Source organism: Pleurodeles waltl, chromosome 12 (assembly GCF_031143425.1).
Source record: "Pleurodeles waltl isolate 20211129_DDA chromosome 12, aPleWal1.hap1.20221129, whole genome shotgun sequence".
Lineage (NCBI taxonomy): Eukaryota > Metazoa > Chordata > Amphibia > Caudata > Salamandridae > Pleurodeles > Pleurodeles waltl.
Genome location: NC_090451.1, coordinates 7,365,996 through 7,388,816, shown reverse-complemented (window position 1 = coordinate 7,388,816; position 22,821 = coordinate 7,365,996). Strand labels below are relative to the sequence as shown.

At 43.1% G+C, this 22,821-nt stretch overlaps 5 non-coding genes across 5 annotated transcripts; all 5 read left to right on the top strand.

The window, feature by feature from the left end:
- The first annotated feature begins 2,529 nt into the window (after positions 1-2,529).
- Positions 2,530-2,603, top strand: TRNAI-AAU (transfer RNA isoleucine (anticodon AAU)). Its single transcript has one exon. It is a non-coding gene; the product is annotated as a tRNA-Ile (tRNA).
- Positions 2,604-6,195: 3,592 nt separating this feature from the next.
- TRNAI-AAU (transfer RNA isoleucine (anticodon AAU)) lies at positions 6,196-6,269 on the top strand. The gene has a single exon. It is a non-coding gene; the product is annotated as a tRNA-Ile (tRNA).
- A 7,258-nt stretch (positions 6,270-13,527) lies between these two features.
- Positions 13,528-13,601, top strand: TRNAI-AAU (transfer RNA isoleucine (anticodon AAU)). Its single transcript has one exon. It is a non-coding gene; the product is annotated as a tRNA-Ile (tRNA).
- A 3,593-nt stretch (positions 13,602-17,194) lies between these two features.
- TRNAI-AAU (transfer RNA isoleucine (anticodon AAU)) lies at positions 17,195-17,268 on the top strand. The gene has a single exon. It is a non-coding gene; the product is annotated as a tRNA-Ile (tRNA).
- A 3,592-nt stretch (positions 17,269-20,860) lies between these two features.
- On the top strand, positions 20,861-20,934 carry TRNAI-AAU (transfer RNA isoleucine (anticodon AAU)). The gene has a single exon. It is a non-coding gene; the product is annotated as a tRNA-Ile (tRNA).
- Positions 20,935-22,821: the final 1,887 nt, after the last annotated feature.

Sequence of the window (22,821 nt, the reverse complement as noted above, 5' to 3'; positions counted from 1 at the left end):
AGGAGATGGCCATTCCTCTCGTAGACCATCCCTGAACTGGAAGATATTCTAAAAAGCCTTGCAAAGTCAGACAAATTGACAACTTAATCCACCTACTCAGAGTCATAAAAGTCACCTTCTTGTCTTTTCCAGGCTGTCCAAAAGTCACAAACAAGGAGTCGGTTTTCCTGAACTGCAGAGGCCTGGTGACATAAATGAAAAGAGATCTTTAAACATCAAGTGTATTCAGCAAATGTTCCTCCGGAGAGGAAGGAGAGGGAATGAAAGAAGGAAGAATTATTTCCTAAGTTCTATCAAAAATAGACTTAACCTTTGCAGCAAAGGTAAGGCTAGGCCTTAAAGTTACCCCATCTTCCAAAGTATCAACTGAAGAGAGGACAGCATTTTAAGGCTCCCAGCTCCCTAATTGTTCTCAGAAAGGTGATAGGAAATAGGAAAATAACTTTATAGGAAACAATCTTTATGTCTACAGTGTCCAGATCCTCAAAGAGATAAAATTGCAAAGCCTATAAAAGAGTAGGAAGATTCTGAGTTGGAGAAAAGGGATTTTTCAACTGGTCTTACAATTGACAAAAGATCAGAACAGTCTAGACACCAAAGATTGTAACATCGACGAAGGTACAGAAAAGTCCCTAAAAACCTTTATCGCAAAGCAATGAGCTTTCAGAGTGGAAAGAGATTCAACTGAAACCCATTCAGAAGAAAATGCAAAATAGCAGTCAAACTACAGGTGGGTGCCAAAAGATCATGAGCAGAACATCACGTCTCAAAAGACTTCCAGTTCTTTGAGTAAGACTTCGAAGTAGAAGGCCTGCTGGAGTGCTGAATTAACTCCACTAAGGAAGAGGAAAGACCCTTTGCTAGCAGTCCAGACTTCTCAACCTCCAAAGCGATAGAGTGAGTTGGAGCAAGAAGGTCAGGGACGACGTTCTGAGAGAGACACACTTGAGCAGTACTCAAGGAGGTAGAAGAGCCAGGGGTTCAGAAGAGGAAACCATGACATCTCTGGCCAATAAGGGCCCACAAGAACAAAGTTCCCTCCCCCTGCTGAGACTTGAAGAGAACCATCTGGATCAATAAAAAGTGGGGGAATGTATAAAGGAGACTTCTCAGCCACTTTATCACCAATCCGTCCACTACCTAGGCTCCTTGTTCCGGAAGCCTGGATCAGAATCGACAAAGATGAGCATTGTCCTTGTTTGAAAAGAGATCCAGAAAGGGTTTCACAAACTCTCGGCATATCTCTCAAAACAACGACCTGGATAACGTCAACTCCAGCAAATTTGGAAACATCCAGCTGTCTGCCATCACATTGTCGGTGCCCTTGATGTGTACTGCCGACGTGTGCAACAGGTTGATCTCTGCCCAATAACCCAATTGTTCTGCTATTGCATTGAGGGATTTTGAATGCATGCTTCACTGTTGGTTAATGTAAAAGACAGCTACCTTATTCTCTGTCTTTACTAGCACATGTTTTTGAGACAGATGATGATGGGAAAACTTCAAAGCCCTGAAGATTACCATCAACTCCATCTATTTCCATGACCTCCGACTCTCTAGGAAAGACCACTTGAATCGACAGGATCAGTCCAACACAGTAGCTCTCCAGCCAGGTTTGCTGCCATCTGTTGCGAGGATTCAGGAGCATCCAGGTATATTAGTGTCCACTTAGACCAGTGGTCTTCAAACTCTTTAATGCCGCATCCACCCAATGGGAAAAAAAAAACATTGGTGCCTCCCCTCTGAATTGTCCACAATTCTTCTATTAAATTGACACTGTTTAAATATGTCTAGACCTATTTAAACATTGCAGTTAAGTTCTGTTACTGTTTTAAAAATGCAATCAAATACATGACCCCAAATATACTATTCTGGTCAGGCCTGCCCTACTAACCAATTGCAGCGTCATGCTCTGCTGAGTAAACTGATCTCACGACAGTGAGGAATGCACAGGCCGGGTGGTGCCCAGCGCACAAAAGCGCGCCTTCTTGTGTTGTACGTCTCTTCGCGCAAATGCAAACTCAGATTTCCTGCACTGTGGTCGGCAGGAGAGACATGGGAAGGCGCAGTAGGGAAGGCTTGAGCAACGAACCGTTGGCTACGTTTTGTTGTTACTTTGTTGACATGAGCTCAAGTAATTTGAAGCAGAAGGAACGGCCAGACCTAAAAAAAACTCTCTTACCTCCAACGCCGAATAACCACTATAATTATAATATCTCAAAAGCAGCTGGCCTTGTAAACTTAATGAGCAAGCAAGCCGATGCATTTTGGGTTTTGTTGTAAAAGTATAAAAATACTATCCATCCTTTCCTTTTTTTCCGGCAACAATCGATGTTACAAAGATATCACAGCACACAGTGAGATTGAGTGAAAGAAGAGGCACTGAGGCTGGCGTGCAGCACTCCACAGCTCTTGTTATTGAAATCCAGACAGGGGGCGGAAGGAGAAAAGTATGAAGGAATTGCAATAGGGAGACCAACTCTTCTATCTATCTGCATTACATGGAAAAAGGAAATCTTTAGTACTCATGGCTGGTTAGCTCAGTTGGTTAGAGCGTGGTGCTAATAACGCCAAGGTCGCGGGTTCAATCCCCGTACGGGCCAGGTTGCATTTTTTCTCTCAACTAAACTCTTTTTTTCTCATTTAATCAAGCTCTTATAAATCCATACACTCTGTTGCTCCAGTATACGTTCACTTTCCATTAGTCCTTCTTTTGCCACTGCTGACCAAAGCTCAAGCCGGCAGTGCCAGTAGAACAACACAAGTGCAAGGGATTGTCTCTCCAAGATGGAGACACTGCCTCAGACTATGTCTTGTGAGAGGTGGAGGGAGACCAAGAGCTGATTATTAGATGCGTGGGGATAAGAGGAACATAACTCAGGTGAACAGATTCTGGATAGTGATGCTATAGCTAGGATCAGCAACGTTACAGGGGAAAGGATAGGAAAATAATTAGGTGACAGAAGTATAGAAGTGGCTACAAGGGGGTGTGTCTCTTAAGAGGGCCGAAAGATACACTGAAGGCGAAGGTGAAGTAAAAGAAGAAAGAAAGATTAAAGGAAGTCGACAGTGATTGAGAGAAAACTCACAAAGGCAAATTGAGCAAAAGACAAGGCCTGGGGAGTTAGACTAATTCAATGCAAATTTACGCCGCAGATGAGCATGACAACTGACCCTTGTACAGTGGTGCTGAAACAATTTTCAGTGTGGGGGTGCTGCCATCAAAGGGTTTCTGAAAATCCAGGAATCATACAAAGAACAAGTCCTGCGGAATGAGCCACGCACATTCAGAAAGAATGGTGATGCGTTGGTTACTTATTGGTAATCTTCATTAGCCTTAGTCCATTGCGTCCTTGTGACAGTCATTACAAAGTAAGGTGATGTCACCTTCCAACAGGAAGAAAGAACAGGAGGATCCTTAAATGCTAGCCCCATGCACCCAACCTGGGTGCCAAGCCCTTGCCAAAGGACTGATGGGAAGGTGGGCAGGATGTAATGTTTGTGACAAAGACAAGATGGACTAAGGGTAATGCAGAGTTCAAAACATTGATACTCAAATGCAAAACAGAAAAATTATTAAGCCATAATGCTTGACAAATGTATGCTCTGAGGACCAAGTAGCCACCCTAGGAATTTCCTAGATTGTTACTCACTGGAATTCAACCCAGGAGGTGGCCATTCCTCTCGTAGACCATCCCTGAACTGGAAGATATTCTAAAAAGCCTTGCAAAGCCAGAAAAATTGACAACTTAATCCACCTACTCAGAGTCATAAAAGTCACCTTCTTGTCTTTTCCAGGCTGTCCAAAAGTCACAAACAAGGAGTCGGTTTTCCTGAACTGCAGAGGCCTGGTGACATGAATGAAAAGAGCTCTTTAAACATCAAGTGTATTCAGCAAATGTTCCTCCGGAGAGGAAGGAGAGGGAATGAAAGAAGGAAGAATTATTTCCTAAGATCTATCAAAAATAGACTTAACCTTTGCAGCAAAGGTAAGGCTAGGCCTTAAAGTTACCCCATCTTCCAAAGTATCAAATGAAGAGAGGACAGCATTTTAAGGCTCCCAGCTCCCCAATTGTTCTCAGCAAGGTGATAGGAAATAGGAAAATAACTTTATAGGAAACATTCTTTATGTCTACAGTATCCAGATCCTCAAAGAGATAAAATTGCAAAGCCTATAAAAGAGTAGGAAGATTCTGAGTTGGAGAAAAGGGATTTTTCAACTGGTCTTACAATTGACAAAAGATCAGAACAGTCTAGACACCAAAGATTGTAACATCGACGAAGGTACAGAAAAGTCCCTAAAAACCTTTATCGCAAAGCAATGAGCTTTCAGAGTGGAAAGAGATTCAAGTGAAACCCATTCAGAAGAAAATGCAAAATAGCAGACAAACTACAGGTAGGTGCCAAAAGATCATGAGCAGAACATCACGTCTCAAAAGACTTCCAGTTCTTTGAGTAAGACTTCGAAGTAGAAGGCCTGCTGGAGTGCTGAATTAACTACACTAAGGAAGAGGAAAGACCCTTTGCTAGCAGTCCAGACTTCTCAACCTCCAAAGCGAAAGAGTGAGTTGGAGCAAGAAGGTCAGGGACGACGTTCTGAGAGAGACACACTTGAGCAGTACCCAATGAGGTAGAAGAGCCAGGGTTCAGAAGAGGAAACCATGACATCTCTGGCCAATAAGGGCCCACAAGAATAAAGTTCCCTCGCCCCTGCTGAGACTTGAAGAGAACCATCTGGATCAATAAAAAGTGGGGGAATGTATAAAGGAGACTTCTCAGCCACTTTATCACCAATACGTCCACTACCTAGGCTCCTTGTTCCGGAAGCCTGGATCAGAATCGACAAAGATGAGCATTGTCCTTGTTTGAAAAGAGATCCAGAAAGGGTTTCACAAACTCTCGGCATATCTCTCAAAACAACGACCTGGATAACGTCAACTCCAGCAAATTTGGAAACATCCAGCTGTCTGCCATCACATTGTCGGTGCCCTTGATGTGTACTGCCGACGTGTGCAACAGGTTGATCTCTGCCCAATAACCCAATTGTTCTGCTATTGCATTGAGGGATTTTGAATGCATGCTTCACTGTTGGTTAATGTAAAAGACAGCTACCTTATTCTCTGTCTTTACTAGCACATGTTTTTGAGACAGATGATGATGGGAAAACTTCAAAGCCCTGAAGATTACCATCAACTCCATCTATTTCCATGACCTCCGACTCTCTAGGAAAGACCACTTGAATCGACAGGATCAGTCCAACACAGTAGCTCTCCAGCCAGGTTTGCTGCCATCTGTTGCGAGGATTCAGGAGCATCCAGGTATATTAGTGTCCACTTAGACCAGTGGTCTTCAAACTCTTTAATGCCGCATCCACCCAATGGGAAAAAAAAAACATTGGTGCCTCCCCTCTGAATTGTCCACAATTCTTCTATTAAATTGACACTGTTTAAATATGTCTAGACCTATTTAAACATTGCAGTTAAGTTCTGTTACTGTTTTAAAAATGCAATCAAATACATGACCCCAAATATACTATTCTGGTCAGGCCTGCCCTACTAACCAATTGCAGCGTCATGCTCTGCTGAGTAAACTGATCTCACGACAGTGAGGAATGCACAGGCCGGGTGGTGCCCAGCGCACAAAAGCGCGCCTTCTTGTGTTGTACGTCTCTTCGCGCAAATGCAAACTCAGATTTCCTGCACCGTGGTCGGCAGGAGAGACATGGGAAGGCACAGTAGGGAAGGCTTGAGCAACGAACCGTTGGCTACGTTTTGTTGTTACTTTGTTGACATGAGCTCAAGTAATTTGAAGCAGAAGGAACGGCCAGACCTAAAAAAAACTCTCTTACCTCCAACGCCGAATAACCACTATAATTATAATATCTCAAAAGCAGCTGGCATTGTAAACTTAATGAGCAAGCAAGCCGATGCATTTTGGGTTTTGTTGTAAAAGTATAAAAATACTATCCATCCTTTCCTTTTTTTCCGGCAACAATCGATGTTACAAAGATATCACAGCACACAGTGAGATTGAGTGAAAGAAGAGGCACTGAGGCTGGCGTGCAGCACTCCACAGCTCTTGTTATTGAAATCCAGACAGGGGGCGGAAGGAGAAAAGTATGAAGGAATTGCAATAGGGAGACCAACTCTTCTATCTATCTGCATTACATGGAAAAAGGAAATCTTTAGTACTCATGGCTGGTTAGCTCAGTTGGTTAGAGCGTGGTGCTAATAACGCCAAGGTCGTGGGTTCAATCCCCGTACGGGCCAGGTTGCATTTTTTCTCTCAACTAAACTCTTTTTTTCTCATTTAATCAAGCTCTTATAAATCCATACACTCTGTTGCTCCAGTATACGTTCACTTTCCATTAGTCCTTCTTTTGCCACTGCTGACCAAAGCTCAAGCCGGCAGTGCCAGTAGAACAACACAAGTGCAAGGGATTGTCTCTCCAAGATGGAGACACTGCCTCAGACTATGTCTTGTGAGAGGTGGAGGGAGACCAAGAGCTGATTATTAGATGCGTGGGGATAAGAGGAACATAACTCAGGTGAACAGATTCTGGATAGTGATGCTATAGCTAGGATCAGCAACGTTACAGGGGAAAGGATAGGAAAATAATTAGGTGACAGAAGTATAGAAGTGGCTACAAGGGGGTGTGTCTCTTAAGAGGGCCGAAAGATACACTGAAGGCGAAGGTGAAGTAAAAGAAGAAAGAAAGATTAAAGGAAGTCGACAGTGATTGAGAGAAAACTCACAAAGGCAAATTGAGCAAAAGACAAGGCCTGGGGAGTTAGACTAATTCAATGCAAATTTACGCCGCAGATGAGCATGACAACTGACCCTTGTACAGTGGTGCTGAAACAATTTTCAGTGTGGGGGTGCTGCCATCAAAGGGCTTCTGAAAATCCAGGAATCATACAAAGAACAAGTCCTGCGGAATGAGCCACGCACATTCAGAAAGAATGGTGATGCGTTGGTTACTTATTGGTAATCTTCATTAGCCTTAGTCCATTGCGTCCTTGTGACAGTCATTACAAAGTAAGGTGATGTCACCTTCCAACAGGAAGAAAGAACAGGAGGATCCTTAAATGCTAGCCCCATGCACCCAACCTGGGTGCCAAGCCCTTGCCAAAGGACTGATGGGAAGGTGGGCAGGATGTAATGTTTGTGACAAAGACAAGATGGACTAAGGGTAATGCAGAGTTCAAAACATTGATACTCAAATGCAAAACAGAAAAATTATTAAGCCATAATGCTTGACAAATGTATGCTCTGAGGACCAAGTAGCCACCCTAGGAATTTCCTAGATTGTTACTCACTGGAATTCAACCCAGGAGGTGGCCATTCCTCTCGTAGACCATCCCTGAACTGGAAGATATTCTAAAAAGCCTTGCAAAGCCAGAAAAATTGACAACTTAATCCACCTACTCAGAGTCATAAAAGTCACCTTCTTGTCTTTTCCAGGCTGTCCAAAAGTCACAAACAAGGAGTCGGTTTTCCTGAACTGCAGAGGCCTGGTGACATGAATGAAAAGAGCTCTTTAAACATCAAGTGTATTCAGCAAATGTTCCTCCGGAGAGGAAGGAGAGGGAATGAAAGAAGGAAGAATTATTTCCTAAGATCTATCAAAAATAGACTTAACCTTTGCAGCAAAGGTAAGGCTAGGCCTTAAAGTTACCCCATCTTCCAAAGTATCAAATGAAGAGAGGACAGCATTTTAAGGCTCCCAGCTCCCCAATTGTTCTCAGCAAGGTGATAGGAAATAGGAAAATAACTTTATAGGAAACAATCTTTATGTCTACAGTATCCAGATCCTCAAAGAGATAAAATTGCAAAGCCTATAAAAGAGTAGGAAGATTCTGAGTTGGAGAAAAGGGATTTTTCAACTGGTCTTACAATTGACAAAAGATCAGAACAGTCTAGACACCAAAGATTGTAACATCGACGAAGGTACAGAAAAGTCCCTAAAAACCTTTATCGCAAAGCAATGAGCTTTCAGAGTGGAAAGAGATTCAAGTGAAACCCATTCAGAAGAAAATGCAAAATAGCAGACAAACTACAGGTAGGTGCCAAAAGATCATGAGCAGAACATCACGTCTCAAAAGACTTCCAGTTCTTTGAGTAAGACTTCGAAGTAGAAGGCCTGCTGGAGTGCTGAATTAACTACACTAAGGAAGAGGAAAGACCCTTTGCTAGCAGTCCAGACTTCTCAACCTCCAAAGCGAAAGAGTGAGTTGGAGCAAGAAGGTCAGGGACGACGTTCTGAGAGAGACACACTTGAGCAGTACCCAATGAGGTAGAAGAGCCAGGGTTCAGAAGAGGAAACCATGACATCTCTGGCCAATAAGGGCCCACAAGAATAAAGTTCCCTCGCCCCTGCTGAGACTTGAAGAGAACCATCTGGATCAATAAAAAGTGGGGGAATGTATAAAGGAGACTTCTCAGCCACTTTATCACCAATACGTCCACTACCTAGGCTCCTTGTTCCGGAAGCCTGGATCAGAATCGACAAAGATGAGCATTGTCCTTGTTTGAAAAGAGATCCAGAAAGGGTTTCACAAACTCTCGGCATATCTCTCAAAACAACGACCTGGATAACGTCAACTCCAGCAAATTTGGAAACCTCCAGCTGTCTGCCATCACATTGTCGGTGCCCTTGATGTGTACTGCCGACGTGTGCAACAGGTTGATATCTGACCAATAACCCAATTGTTCTGCTATTGCATTGAAGGATTTTGAATGCAAGCTTCACTGTTGGTTAATGTAAAAGACAGCTACCTTATTCTCTGTCTTTACTAGCACATTTTTTTGAGACAGATGATGATGGGAAAACTTCAAAGCCCTGAAGATTACCATCAACTCCATCTATTTCCATGACCTCCGACTCTCTAGGAAAAACCACTTGAATCGACAGGATCAGTCCAACACAGTAGCTCTCCAGCCAGGTTTGCTGGCATCTGTTGCGAGGAATTCAGGAGCATCCAGGTGTATTAGTTTCCACTTAGACCAGTGGTCTTCAAACTCTTTAATGCTGCATCCACCCAATGGGGAAAAAAAACATTGGTGCCTCCCCTCTGAATTGTCCACAATTCTTCTATTAAATTGACACTGTTTAAATATGTCTAGACCTATTTAAACATTGCAGTTAAGTTCTGTTACTGTTTTAAAAATGCAATCAAATACATGACCTCAAATATACTATTCTGGTCAGGCCTGCCCTACTAACCAATTGCAGCATCATGCTCTGCTGAGTAAACTGATCTCACGACAGTGAGGAATGCACAAGCCGGGTGGTGCCCGGTGCACGAAAGCGCGCCTTCTTGTGTTGTACGTCTCTTCGCGCAAATGCAAACTCAGATTTCCTGCACTGTGGTCGGCAGGAGAGACATGGGAAGGCGCAGTAGGGAAGGCTTGAGCAACGAACCGTTGGCTATGTTTTGTTGTTACTTTGTTGACATGAGCTCAAGTAATTTGAAGCAGAAGGAACGGCCAGACCTAAAAAAACCTCTCTTACCTCCAACGCTGAATAACCACTATAATTATAATATCTCAAAAGCAGCTGGCCTTGTAAACTTAATGAGCAAGCAAGCAGATGCATTTTGGGTTTTGTTGTAAAAGAATAAAAATACTATCCATCCTTTCCTTTTTTTCCGGCAACAAGCGATGTTACAAAGATATCACAGCACACAGTGAGATTGAGTGAAAGAAGAGGCACTGAGGCTGGCGTGCAGCACTCCACAGCTCTTGTTATTGTAATCCAGACAGGGGGCGGAAGGAGAAAAGTATGAAGGAATTGCAATAGGGAGACCAACTCTTCTATCTATCTGCATTACATGGAAAAAGGATATCTTCAGTACTCATGGCTGGTTAGCTCAGTTGGTTAGAGCGTGTTGCTAATAACGCCAAAGTCGCGGGTTCAATCCCCGTACGGGCCAGGTTCCATTTTTTCTCTCAACTAAACTCTTTTTTTCTCATTTAATCAAGCTCTTATAAATCCATACACTCTGTTGCTCCAGTATACGTTCACTTTCCATTAGTCCTTCTTTTGCCACTGCTGACCAAAACTCAAGCCGGCAGCGCCAGTAGAACAACACAAGTGCAAGGGATTGTCTCTCCAAGATGGAGACACTGCCTCAGACTATGTCTCGTGAGAGGTGGAGGGAGACCAAGAGCTGATTATTAGATGCGTGGGGATAAGAGGAACATAACTCAGGTGAACAGATTCTGGATAGTGATGCTATAGCTAGGATCAGCAACGTTACAGGGGAAAGGATAGGAAAATAATTAGGTGACAGAAGTATAGAAGTGGCTACAAGGGGGTGTGTCTCTTAAGAGGGCCGAAAGATACACTGAAGTCGAAGGTGAAGTAAAAGAAGAAAGAAAGATCAAAGGAAGTCGACAGTGATTGACAGAAAACTCACAAAGGCAAATTCAGCAAAAGACAAGGCCTGGGGAGTTAGACTACTTCAATGCAAATTTACGCCGCAGATGAGCATGACAACTGACCCTTGTACAGTGGTGCTGAAACAATTTTCAGTGTGGGGGTGCTGCCATCAAAGGGCTTCTGAAAATCCAGGAATCATACAAAGAACAAGTCCTGCGGAATGAGCCACGCACATTCAGAAAGAATGGTGATGCGTTGGTTACTTATTGGTAATCTTCATTAGCCTTAGTCCATTGCGTCCTTGTGACAGTCATTACAAAGTAAGGTGATGTCACCTTCCAACAGGAAGAAAGAACAGGAGGATCCTAAAATGCTAGCCCCATGCACCCAACCTGGGTGCCAAGCCCTTGCCAAAGGACTGATGGGAAGGTGGGCAGGATGTAATGTTTGTGACAAAGACAAGATGGACTAAGGGTAATGCAGAGTTCAAAACATTGGTATTCAAATGTAAAACAGAAAAATTATTAAGCCATAATGCTTGACAAATGTATGCTCTGAGGACCAAGTAGCCACCCTAGGAATTTCCTAGATTGTTACTCACTGGAATTCAACCCAGGAGGTGGCCATTCCCCTCGTAGACCATCCCTGAACTGGAAGATATTCTAAAAAGCCTTGCAAAGCCAGAAAAATTGACAACTTAATCCACCTACTCAGAGTCATAAAAGTCACCTTCTTGTCTTTTCCAGGCTGTCCAAAAGTCACAAACAAGGAGTTGGTTTTCCTGAACTGCAGAGGCCTGGTGACATGAATGAAAAGAGCTCTTTAAACATCAAGTGTATTCAGCAAATGTTCCTCCGGAGAGGAAGGAGAGGGAATGAAAGAAGGAAGAATTATTTCCTAAGATCTATCAAAAATAGACTTAACCTTTGCAGCAAAGGTAAGGCTAGGCCTTAAAGTTACCCCATCTTCCAAAGTATCAAATGAAGAGAGGACAGCATTTTAAGGCTCCCAGCTCCCCAATTGTTCTCAGCAAGGTGATAGGAAATAGGAAAATAACTTTATAGGAAACAATCTTTATGTCTACAGTATCCAGATCATCAAAGAGATAAAATTGCAAAGCCTATAAAAGAGTAGGAAGATTCTGAGTTGGAGAAAAGGGATTTTTCAACTGGTCTTACAATTGACAAAAGATCAGAACAGTCTAGACACCAAAGATTGTAACATCGACGAAGGTACAGAAAAGTCCCTAAAAACCTTTATCGCAAAGCAATGAGCTTTCAGAGTGGAAAGAGATTCAAGTGAAACCCATTCAGAAGAAAATGCTAAATAGCAGACAAACTACAGGTAGGTGCCAAAAGATCATGAGCAGAACATCACGTCTCAAAAGACTTCCAGTTCTTTGAGTAAGACTTCGAAGTAGAAGGCCTGCTGGAGTGCTGAATTAACTACACTAAGGAAGAGGAAAGACCCTTTGCTAGCAGTCCAGACTTCTCAACCTCCAAAGCGAAAGAGTGAGTTGGAGCAAGAAGGTCAGGGACGACGTTCTGAGAGAGACACACTTGAGCAGTACCCAATGAGGTAGAAGAGCCAGGGTTCAGAAGAGGAAACCATGACATCTCTGGCCAATAAGGGCCCACAAGAATAAAGTTCCCTCGCCCCTGCTGAGACTTGAAGAGAACCATCTGGATCAATAAAAAGTGGGGGAATGTATAAAGGAGACTTCTCAGCCACTTTATCACCAATACGTCCACTACCTAGGCTCCTTGTTCCGGAAGCCTGGATCAGAATCGACAAAGATGAGCATTGTCCTTGTTTGAAAAGAGATCCAGAAAGGGTTTCACAAACTCTCGGCATATCTCTCAAAACAACGACCTGGATAACGTCAACTCCAGCAAATTTGGAAACCTCCAGCTGTCTGCCATCACATTGTCGGTGCCCTTGATGTGTTCTGCCGACGTGTGCAACAGGTTGATATCTGACCAATAACCCAATTGTTCTGCTATTGCATTGAAGGATTTTGAATGCAAGCTTCACTGTTGGTTAATGTAAAAGACAGCTACCTTATTCTCTGTCTTTACTAGCACATTTTTTTGAGACAGATGATGATGGGAAAACTTCAAAGCCCTGAAGATTACCATCAACTCCATCTATTTCCATGACCTCCGACTCTCTAGGAAAAAACACTTGAATCGACAGGATCAGTACAATACAGTAGCTCTCCAGCCAGGTTTGCTGGCATCTGTTGCGAGGAATTCAGGAGCATCCAGGTGTATTAGTTTCCACTTAGACCAGTGGTCTTCAAACTCTTTAATGCTGCATCCACGCAAAGGGGAAAAAAAACATTGGTGCCTCCCCCCTGAATTGTCCACAATTCTTCTATTAAATTGACACTGTTTAAATATGTCTAGACCTATTTAAACATTGCAGTTAAGTTCTGTTACTGTTTTAAAAATGCAATCAAATACATGACCTCAAATATACTATTCTGGTCAGGCCTGCCCTACTAACCAATTGCAGCGTCATGCTCTGCTGAGTAAACTGATCTCACGACAGTGAGGAATGCACAAGCCGGGTGGTGCCCGGTGCACGAAAGCGTGCCTTCTTGTGTTGTACGTCTCTTCGCGCAAATGCAAACTCAGATTTCCTGCACTGTGGTCGGCAGGAGAGACATGGGAAGGCGCAGTAGGGAAGGCTTGAGCAACGAACCGTTGGCTATGTTTTGTTGTTACTTTGTTGACATGAGCTCAAGTAATTTGAAGCAGAAGGAACGGCCAGACCTAAAAAAAACTCTCTTACCTCCAACGCCGAATAACCACTATAATTATAATATCTCAAAAGCAGCTGGCCTTGTAAACTTAATGAGCAAGCAAGCAGATGCATTTTGGGTTTTGTTGTAAAAGAATAAAAATACTATCCATCCTTTCCTTTTTTTCCGGCAACAAGCGATGTTACAAAGATATCACAGCACACAGTGAGATTGAGTGAAAGAAGAGGCACTGAGGCTGGCGTGCAGCACTCCACAGCTCTTGTTATTGTAATCCAGACAGGGGGCGGAAGGAGAAAAGTATGAAGGAATTGCAATAGGGAGACCAACTCTTCTATCTATCTGCATTACATGGAAAAAGGATATCTTTAGTACTCATGGCTGGTTAGCTCAGTTGGTTAGAGCGTGTTGCTAATAACGCCAAGGTCGCGGGTTCAATCCCCGTACGGGCCAGGTTCCATTTTTTCTCTCAACTAAACTCTTTTTTTCTCATTTAATCAAGCTCTTACAAATCCATACACTCTGTTGCTCCAGTATACGTTCACTTTCCATTAGTCCTTCTTTTGCCACTGCTGACCAAAGCTCAAGCCGGCAGCGCCAGTAGAACAACACAAGTGCAAGGGATTGTCTCTCCAAGATGGAGACACTGCCTCAGACTATGTCTCGTGAGAGGTGGAGGGAGACCAAGAGCTGATTATTAGATGCGTGGGGATAAGAGGAACATAACTCAGGTGAACAGATTCTGGATAGTGATGCTATAGCTAGGATCAGCAACGTTACAGGGGAAAGGATAGGAAAATAATTAGGTGACAGAAGTATAGAAGTGGCTACAAGGGGGTGTGTCTCTTAAGAGGGCCGAAAGATACACTGAAGTCGAAGGTGAAGTAAAAGAAGAAAGAAAGATCAAAGGAAGTCGACAGTGATTGACAGAAAACTCACAAAGGCAAATTGAGCAAAAGACAAGGCCTGGGGAGTTAGACTACTTCAATGCAAATTTACGCCGCAGATGAGCATGACAACTGACCCTTGTACAGTGGTGCTGAAACAATTTTCAGTGTGGGGGTGCTGCCATCAAAGGGCTTCTGAAAATCCAGGAATCATACAAAGAACAAGTCCTGCGGAATGAGCCACGCACATTCAGAAAGAATGGTGATACGTTGGTTACTTATTGGTAATCTTCATTAGCCTTAGTCCATTGCGTCCTTGTGACAGTCATTACAAAGTAAGGTGATGTCACCTTCCAACAGGAAGAAAGAAAAGGAGGATCCTTAAATGCTAGCCCCATGCACCCAACCTGGGTGCCAAGCCCTTGCCAAAGGACTGATGGGAAGGTGGGCAGGATGTAATGTTTGTGACAAAGACAAGATGGACTAAGGGTAATGCAGAGTTCAAAACATTGGTACTCAAATGCAAAACAGAAAAATTATTAAGCCATAATGCTTGACAAATGTATGCTCTGAGGACCAAGTAGCCACCCTAGGAATTTCCTAGATTGTTACTCACTGGAATTAAACCCAGGAGGTGGCCATTCCTCTCGTAGACCATCCCTGAACTGGAAGATATTCTAAAAAGCCTTGCAAAGCCAGAAAAATTGACAACTTAATCCACCTACTCAGAGTCATAAAAGTCACCTTCTTGTCTTTTCCAGGCTGTCCAAAAGTCACAAACAAGGAGTCGGTTTTCCTGAACTGCAGAGGCCTGGTGACATAAATGAAAAGAGCTCTTTAAACATCAAGTGTATTCAGCAAATGTTCCTCCGGAGAAGAAGGAGAGGGAATGAAAGAAGGAAGAATTATTTCCTAAGATCTATCAAAAATAGACTTAACCTTTGCAGCAAAGGTAAGGCTAGGCCTTAAAGTTACCCCATCTTCCAAAGTATCAAATGAAGAGAGGACAGCATTTTAAGGCTCCCAGCTCCCCAATTGTTCTCAGCAAGGTGATAGGAAATAGGAAAATAACTTTATAGAAAACAATCTTTATGTCTACAGTATCCAGATCCTCAAAGAGATAAAATTGCAAAGCCTATAAAAGAGTAGGAAGATTCTGAGTTGGAGAAAATTGATTTTTCAACTGGTCTTACAATTGACAAAAGATCAGAACAGTCTAGACACCAAAGATTGTAACATCGACGAAGGTACAGAAAAGTCCCTAAAAACCTTTATCGCAAAGCAATGAGCTTTCAGAGTGGAAAGAGATTCAAGTGAAACCCATTCAGAAGAAAATGCAAAATAGCAGACAAACTACAGGTAGGTGCCAAAAGATCATGAGCAGAACATCACGTCTCAAAAGACTTCCAGTTCCTTGAGTAAGACTTCGAAGTAGAAGGCCTGCTGGAGTGCTGAATTAACTCCACTAAGGAAGAGGAAAGACCCTTTGCTAGCAGTCCAGACTTCTCAACCTCCAAAGCGATAGAGTGAGTTGGAGCAAGAAGGTCAGGGACGACGCTCTGAGAGAGACACACTTGAGCAGTACTCAAGGAGGTAGAAGAGCCAGGGGTTCAGAAGAGGAAACCATGACATCTTTGGCCAATAAGGGCCCACAAGAATAAAGTTCCCTCCCCCCTGCTGAGACTTGAAGAGAACCATCTGGATCAATAAAAAGTGGGGGAATGTATAAAGGAGACTTCTCAGCCACTTTATCACCAATACGTCCACTACCTAGGCTCCTTGTTCCGGAAGCCTGGATCAGAATCGACAAAGATGAGCATTGTCCTTGTTTGAAAAGAGATCCAGAAAGGGTTTCACAAACTCTCGGCATATCTCTCAAAACAACGACCTAGATAACGTACATCCAGCAAAATTCGAAAACCTCCAGCTGTCTGCCATCACATTGTCGGTGCCCTTGATGTGTACTGCCGACGTGTGCAACAGGTTGATCTCTGCCCAATAACCCAATTGTTCTGCTATTGCATTGAGGGATTTTGAATGCATGCTTCACTGTTGGTTAATGTAAAAGACAGCTCCCTTATTCTCTGTCTTTACTAGCACATTTTTTTGAGACAGATGATGATGGGAAAACTTCAAAGCCCTGAAGATTACCATCAACTCCATCTATTTCCATGACCTCCGACTCTCTAGGAAAGACCACTTGAATCGACAGGATCAGTCCAACACAGTAGCTCTAGAGCCAGGTTTGCTGCCATCTGTTGCGAGGATTCAGGAGCATCCAGGTATATTAGTGTCCACTTAGACCAGTGGTCTTCAAACTCTTTAATGCCGCATCCACCCAATGGGAAAAAAAAAACATTGGTGCCTCCCCTCTGAATTGTCCACAATTCTTCTATTAAATTGACACTGTTTAAATATGTCTAGACCTATTTAAACATTGCAGTTAAGTTCTGTTACTGTTTTAAAAATGCAATCAAATACATGACCCCAAATATACTATTCTGGTCAGGCCTGCCCTACTAACCAATTGCAGCGTCATGCTCTGCTGAGTAAACTGATCTCACGACAGTGAGGAATGCACAGGCCGGGTGGTGCCCGGCGCACAAAAGCGCGCCTTCTTGTGTTGTACGTCTCTTCGCGCAAATGCAAACTCAGATTTCCTGCACTGTGGTCGGCAGGAGAGACATGGGAAGGCGCAGTAGGGAAGGCTTGAGCAACGAACCGTTGGCTATGTTTTGTTGTTACTTTGTTGACATGAGCTCAAGTAATTTGAAGCAGAAGGAACGGCCAGACCTAAAAAAAACTCTCTTACCTCCAACGCCGAATAACCACTATAATTATAATATCTCAAAAGCAGCTGGCCTTGTAAACTTAATGAGCAAGCAAGCCGATGCATTTTGGGTTTTGTTGTAAAAGAATAAAAATACTATCCATCCTTTCCTTTTTTTCCGGCAACAAGCGATGTTACAAAGATATCACAGCACACAGTGAGATTGAGTGAAAGAAGAGGCACTGAGGCTGGCGTGCAGCACTCCACAGCTCTTGTTATTGAAATCCAGACAGGGGGCGGAAGGAGAAAAGTATGAAGGAATTGCAATAGGGAGACCAACTCTTCTATCTATCTGCATAACATGGAAAAAGGATATCTTTAGTACTCATGGCCGGTTAGCTCAGTTGGTTAGAGCGTGGTGCTAATAACGCCAAGGTCGCGGGTTCAATCCCCGTACGGGCCAGGTTGCATTTTTTCTCTCAACTAAACTCTTTTTTTCTCATTTAATCAAGCTCTTATAAATCCATACACTCTGTTGCTCCAGTATACGTTCACTTTCCATTAGTCCTTCTTTTGCCACTGCTGACCAAAGCTCAAGCCGGCAGTGCCAGTAGAACAACACAAGTGCAAGGGATTGTCTCTCCAAGATGGAGACACTGCCTCAGACTATGTCTCGTGAGAGGTGGAGGGAGACCAAGAGCTGATTATTAGATGTGTGGGGATAAGAGGAACATAACTCAGGTGAACAGATTCTGGATAGTGATGCTATAGCTAGGATCAGCAACGTTACAGGGGAAAGGATAGGAAAATAATTAGGTGACAGAAGTATAGAAGTGGCTACAAGGGGGTGTGTCTCTTAAGAGGGCCGAAAGATACACTGAAGGCGAAGGTGAAGTAAAAGAAGAAAGAAAGATTAAAGGAAGTCGACAGTGATTGAGAGAAAACTCACAAAGGCAAATTGAGCAAAAGACAAGGCCTGGGGAGTTAGACTAATTCAATGCAAATTTACGCCGCAGATGAGCATGACAACTGACCCTTGTACAGTGGTGCTGAAACAATTTTCAGTGTGGGGGTGCTGCCATCAAAGGGCTTCTGAAAATCCAGGAATCATTCAAAGAACAAGTCCTGCGGAATGAGCCACGCACATTCAGAAAGAATGGTGATGCGTTGGTTACTTATTGGTAATCTTCATTAGCCTTAGTCCATTGCGTCCTTGTGACAGTCATTACAAAGTAAGGTGATGTCACCTTCCAACAGGAAGAAAGAACAGGAGGATCCTTAAATGCTAGCCCCATGCACCCAACCTGGGTGCCAAGCCCTTGCCAAAGGACTGATGGGAAGGTGGCCAGGATGTAATGTTTGTGACAAAGACAAGATGGACTAAGGGTAATGCAGAGTTCAAAACATTGGTACTCAAATGCAAAACAGAAAAATTATTAAGCCATAATGCTTGACAAATGTATGCTCTGAGGACCAAGTAGCCACCCTAGGAATTTCCTAGATTGTTACTCACTGGAATTCAACCCAGGAGGTGGCCATTCCTCTCGTAGACCATCCCTGAACTGGAAGATATTCTAAAAAGCCTTGCAAAGCCAGAAAAATTGACAACTTAATCCACCTACTCAGAGTCATAAAAGTCACCTTCTTGTCTTTTCCAGGCTGTCCAAAAGTCACAAACAAGGAGTCGGTTTTCCTGAACTGCAGAGGCCTGGTGACATAAATGAAAAGAGCTCTTTAAACATCAAGTGTATTCAGCAAATGTTCCTCCGGAGAAGAAGGAGAGGGAATGAAAGAAGGAAGAATTATTTCCTAAGATCTATCAAAAATAGACTTAACCTTTGCAGCAAAGGTAAGGCTAGGCCTTATAGTTACCCCATCTTCCAAAGTATCAAATGAAGAGAGGACAGCATTTTAAGGCTCCCAGCTCCCCAATTGTTCTCAGCAAGGTGATAGGAAATAGGAAAATAACTTTATAGGAAACAATCTTTATGTCTACAGTATCCAGATCCTCAAAGAGATAAAATTGCAAAGCCTATAAAAGAGTAGGAAGATTCTGAGTTGGGGAAAAGGGATTTTTCAACTGGTCTTACAATTGACAAAAGATCAGAACAGTCTAGACACCAAAGATTGTAACATCGACGAAGGTACAGAAAAGTCCCTAAAAACCTTTATTGCAAAGCAATGAGCTTTCAGAGTGGAAAGAGATTCAAGTGAAACCCATTCAGAAGAAAATGCAAAATAGCAGACAAACTACAGGTAGGTGCCAAAAGATCATGAGCAGAACATCACGTCTCAAAAGACTTCCAGTTCCTTGAGTAAGACTTCGAAGTAGAAGGCCTGCTGGAGTGCTGAATTAACTCCACTAAGGAAGAGGAAAGACCCTTTGCTAGCAGTCCAGACTTCTCAACCTCCAAAGCGATAGAGTGAGTTGGAGCAAGAAGGTCAGGGACGACGTTCTGAGAGAGACACACTTGAGCAGTACTCAAGGAGGTAGAAGAGCCAGGGGTTCAGAAGAGGAAACCATGACATCTTTGGCCAATAAGGGCCCACAAGAATAAAGTTCCCTCCCCCCTGCTGAGACTTGAAGAGAACCATCTGGATCAATAAAAAGTGGGGGAATGTATAAAGGAGACTTCTCAGCCACTTTATCACCAATACGTCCACTACCTAGGCTCCATGTTCCGGAATCCTGGATCAGAATAGACAAAGATGAGCATTGTCCTTGTTTGAAAAGAGATCCAGAAAGGGTTTCACAAACTCTCGGCATATCTCTCAAAACAACGACCTGGATAACGTCAACTCCAGCAAATTTGGAAACCTCCAGCTGTCTGCCATCACATTGTCGGTGTCCTTGATGTGTACTGCCGACGTGTGCAACAGGTTGATCTCTGCCCAATAACCCAATTGTTCTGCTATTGCATTGAGGGATTTTGAATGCATGCTTCACTGTTGGTTAATGTAAAAGACAGCTACCTTATTCTCTGTCTTTACTAGCACATTTTTTTGAGACAGATGATGATGGGAAAACTTCAAAGCCCTGAAGATTACCATCAACTCCATCTATTTCCATGACCTCCGACTCTCTAGGAAAGACCACTTGAATCGACAGGATCAGTCCAACACAGTAGCTCTCCAGCCAGGTTTGCTGGCATCTGTTGCGAGGATTCAGGAGCATCCAGGTATATTAGTGTCCACTTAGACCAGTGGTCTTCAAACACTTTAATGCCGCATCCACCCAATGGGAAAAAAAAACATTGGTGCCTCCCCTCTGAATTGTCCACAATTCTTCTATTAAATTGACACTGTTTAAATATGTCTAGACCTATTTAAACATTGCAGTTAAGTTCTGTTACTGTTTTAAAAATGCAATCAAATACATGACCCCAAATATACTATTCTGGTCAGGCCTGCCCTACTAACCAATTGCAGCGTCATGCTCTGCTGAGTAAACTGATCTCACGACAGTGAGGAATGCACAGGCCGGGTGGTGCCCGGCGCACAAAAGCGCGCCTTCTTGTGTTGTACGTCTCTTCGCGCAAATGCAAACTCAGATTTCCTGCACTGTGGTCGGCAGGAGAGACATGGGAAGGCGCAGTAGGGAAGGCTTGAGCAACGAACCGTTGGCTATGTTTTGTTGTTACTTTGTTGACAGGAGCTCAAGTAATTTGAAGCAGAAGGAATGACCAGACCTAAAAAAAACTCTCTTACCTCCAACGCCAAATAACCACTATAATTATAATATCTCAAAAGCAGCTGGCCTTGTAAACTTAATGAGCAAGCAAGCCGATGCATTTTGGGTTTTGTTGTAAAAGAATAAAAATACTATCCATCCTTTCCTTTTTTTCCGGCAACAAGCGATGTTACAAAGATATCACAGCACACAGTGAGATTGAGTGAAAGACGAGGCACTGAGGCTGGCGTGCAGCACTCCACAGCTCTTGTTATTGAAATCCAGACAGGCGGCGGAAGGAGAAAAGTATGAAGGAATTGCGATAGTGAGACCAACTCTTCTATCTATCTGCATTACATGGAAAAAGGATATATTTAGTACGCATGGCCGGTTAGCTCAGTTGGTTAGAGCATGGTGCTAATAACGCCAAGGTCGTGGGTTCAATCCCTGTACGGGCCAGGTTGCATTTTTTCTCTCAACTAAACTCTTTTTTTCTCATTTAATCAAGCTCTTATAAATCCATACACTCTGTTGCTCCAGTATACGTTCACTTTCCATTAGTCCTTCTTTTGCCACTGATGACCAAAGCTCAAGCCGGCAGTGCCAGTAGAACAACACAAGTGCAAGGGATTGTCTCTCCAAGATGGAGACACTGCCTCAGACTATGTCTCGTGAGAGGTGGAGGGAGACCAAGAGCTGATTATTAGATGCGTGGGGATAAGTGGAACATAACTCAGGTGAACAGATTCTGGATAGTGATGCTATAGCTAGGATCAGCAACGTTACAGGGGAAAGGATAGGAAAATAATTAGGTGACAGAAGTATAGAAGTGGCTACAAGGGGGTGTGTCTCTTAAGAGGGCAGAAAGATACACTGAAGGTGAAGGTGAAGTAAAAGAAGAAAGAAAGATCAAAGGAAGTCGACAGTGTTTGAGAGAAAACTCACAAAGGCAAATTGAGCAAAAGACAAAGCCTGGGGAGTTAGACTACTTCAATGCAAATTTACGCCGCAGATGAGAATGACAACTGACCCTTGTACAGTGGTGCTGAAACAATTTTCAGTGTGGGGGTGCTGCCATCAAAGGGCTTCTGAAAATCCAGGAATCATACAAAGAACAAGTCCTGCGGAATGAGCCACGCACATTCAGAAAGAATGGTGATGCGTTGGTTACTTATTGGTAATCTTCATTAGCCTTAGTCCATTGCGTCCTTGTGACAGTCATTACAAAGTAAGGTGATGTCACCTTCCAACAGGAAGAAAGAACAGGAGGATCCTTAAATGCTAGCCCCATGCACCCAACCTGGGTGCCAAGCCCTTGCCAAAGGACTGATGGGAAGGTGGGCAGGATGTAATGTTTGTGACAAAGACAAGATGGAATAAGGGTAATGCAGAGTTCAAAACATTGGTACTCAAATGCAAAACAGAAAAATTATTAAGCCATAATGCTTGACAAATGTATGCTCTGAGGACCAAGTAGCCACCCTAGGAATTCCCTAGATTGTTACTCACTGGAATTCAACCCAGGAGGTGGCCATTCCTCTCGTAGACCATCCCTGAACTGGAAGATATTCTAAAAAGCCTTGCAAAGCCAGAAAAATTGACAACTTAATCCACCTACTCAGAGTCATAAAAGTCACCTTCTTGTCTTTTCCAGGCTGTCCAAAAGTCACAAACAAGGAGTCGGTTTTCCTGAACTGCAGAGGCCTGGTGACATAAATGAAAAGAGCTCTTTAAACATCAAGTGTATTCAGCAAATGTTCCTCCGGAGAGGAAGGAGAGGAAATGAAAGAAGGAAGAATTATTTCCTAAGATCTATCAAAAATAGACTTAACCGTTGCAGGAAAGGTAAGGCTAGGCCTTAAAGTTACCCCATCTTCCAAAGTATCAACTGAAGAGAGGACAGCATTTTAAGGCTCCCAGCTCCCCAATTGTTCTCAGGAAGGTGATAGGATATAGGAAAATAACTTTATAGGAAACAATCTTTATGTCTACAGTGTCCAGATCCTCAAAGAGATAAAATTGCAAAGCCTATAAAAGAGTAGGAAGATTCTGAGTTGGAGAAAAGGGATTTTTCAACTGGTCTTACAATTGACAAAAGATCAGAACAGTCTAGACACCAAAGATTGTAATATCGACGAAGGTACAGAAAAGTCCCTAAAAACCTTTATCGCAAAGCAATGAGCTTTCAGAGTGGAAAGAGATTCAACTGAAACCCATTCAGAAGAAAATGCAAAATAGCAGACAAACTACAGGTAGGTGCCAAAAAATCATGAGCAGAACATCACGTCTCAAAAGACTTCCAGTTCTTTGAGTAAGACTTCAAAGTAGAAGGCCTGCTGGAGTGCT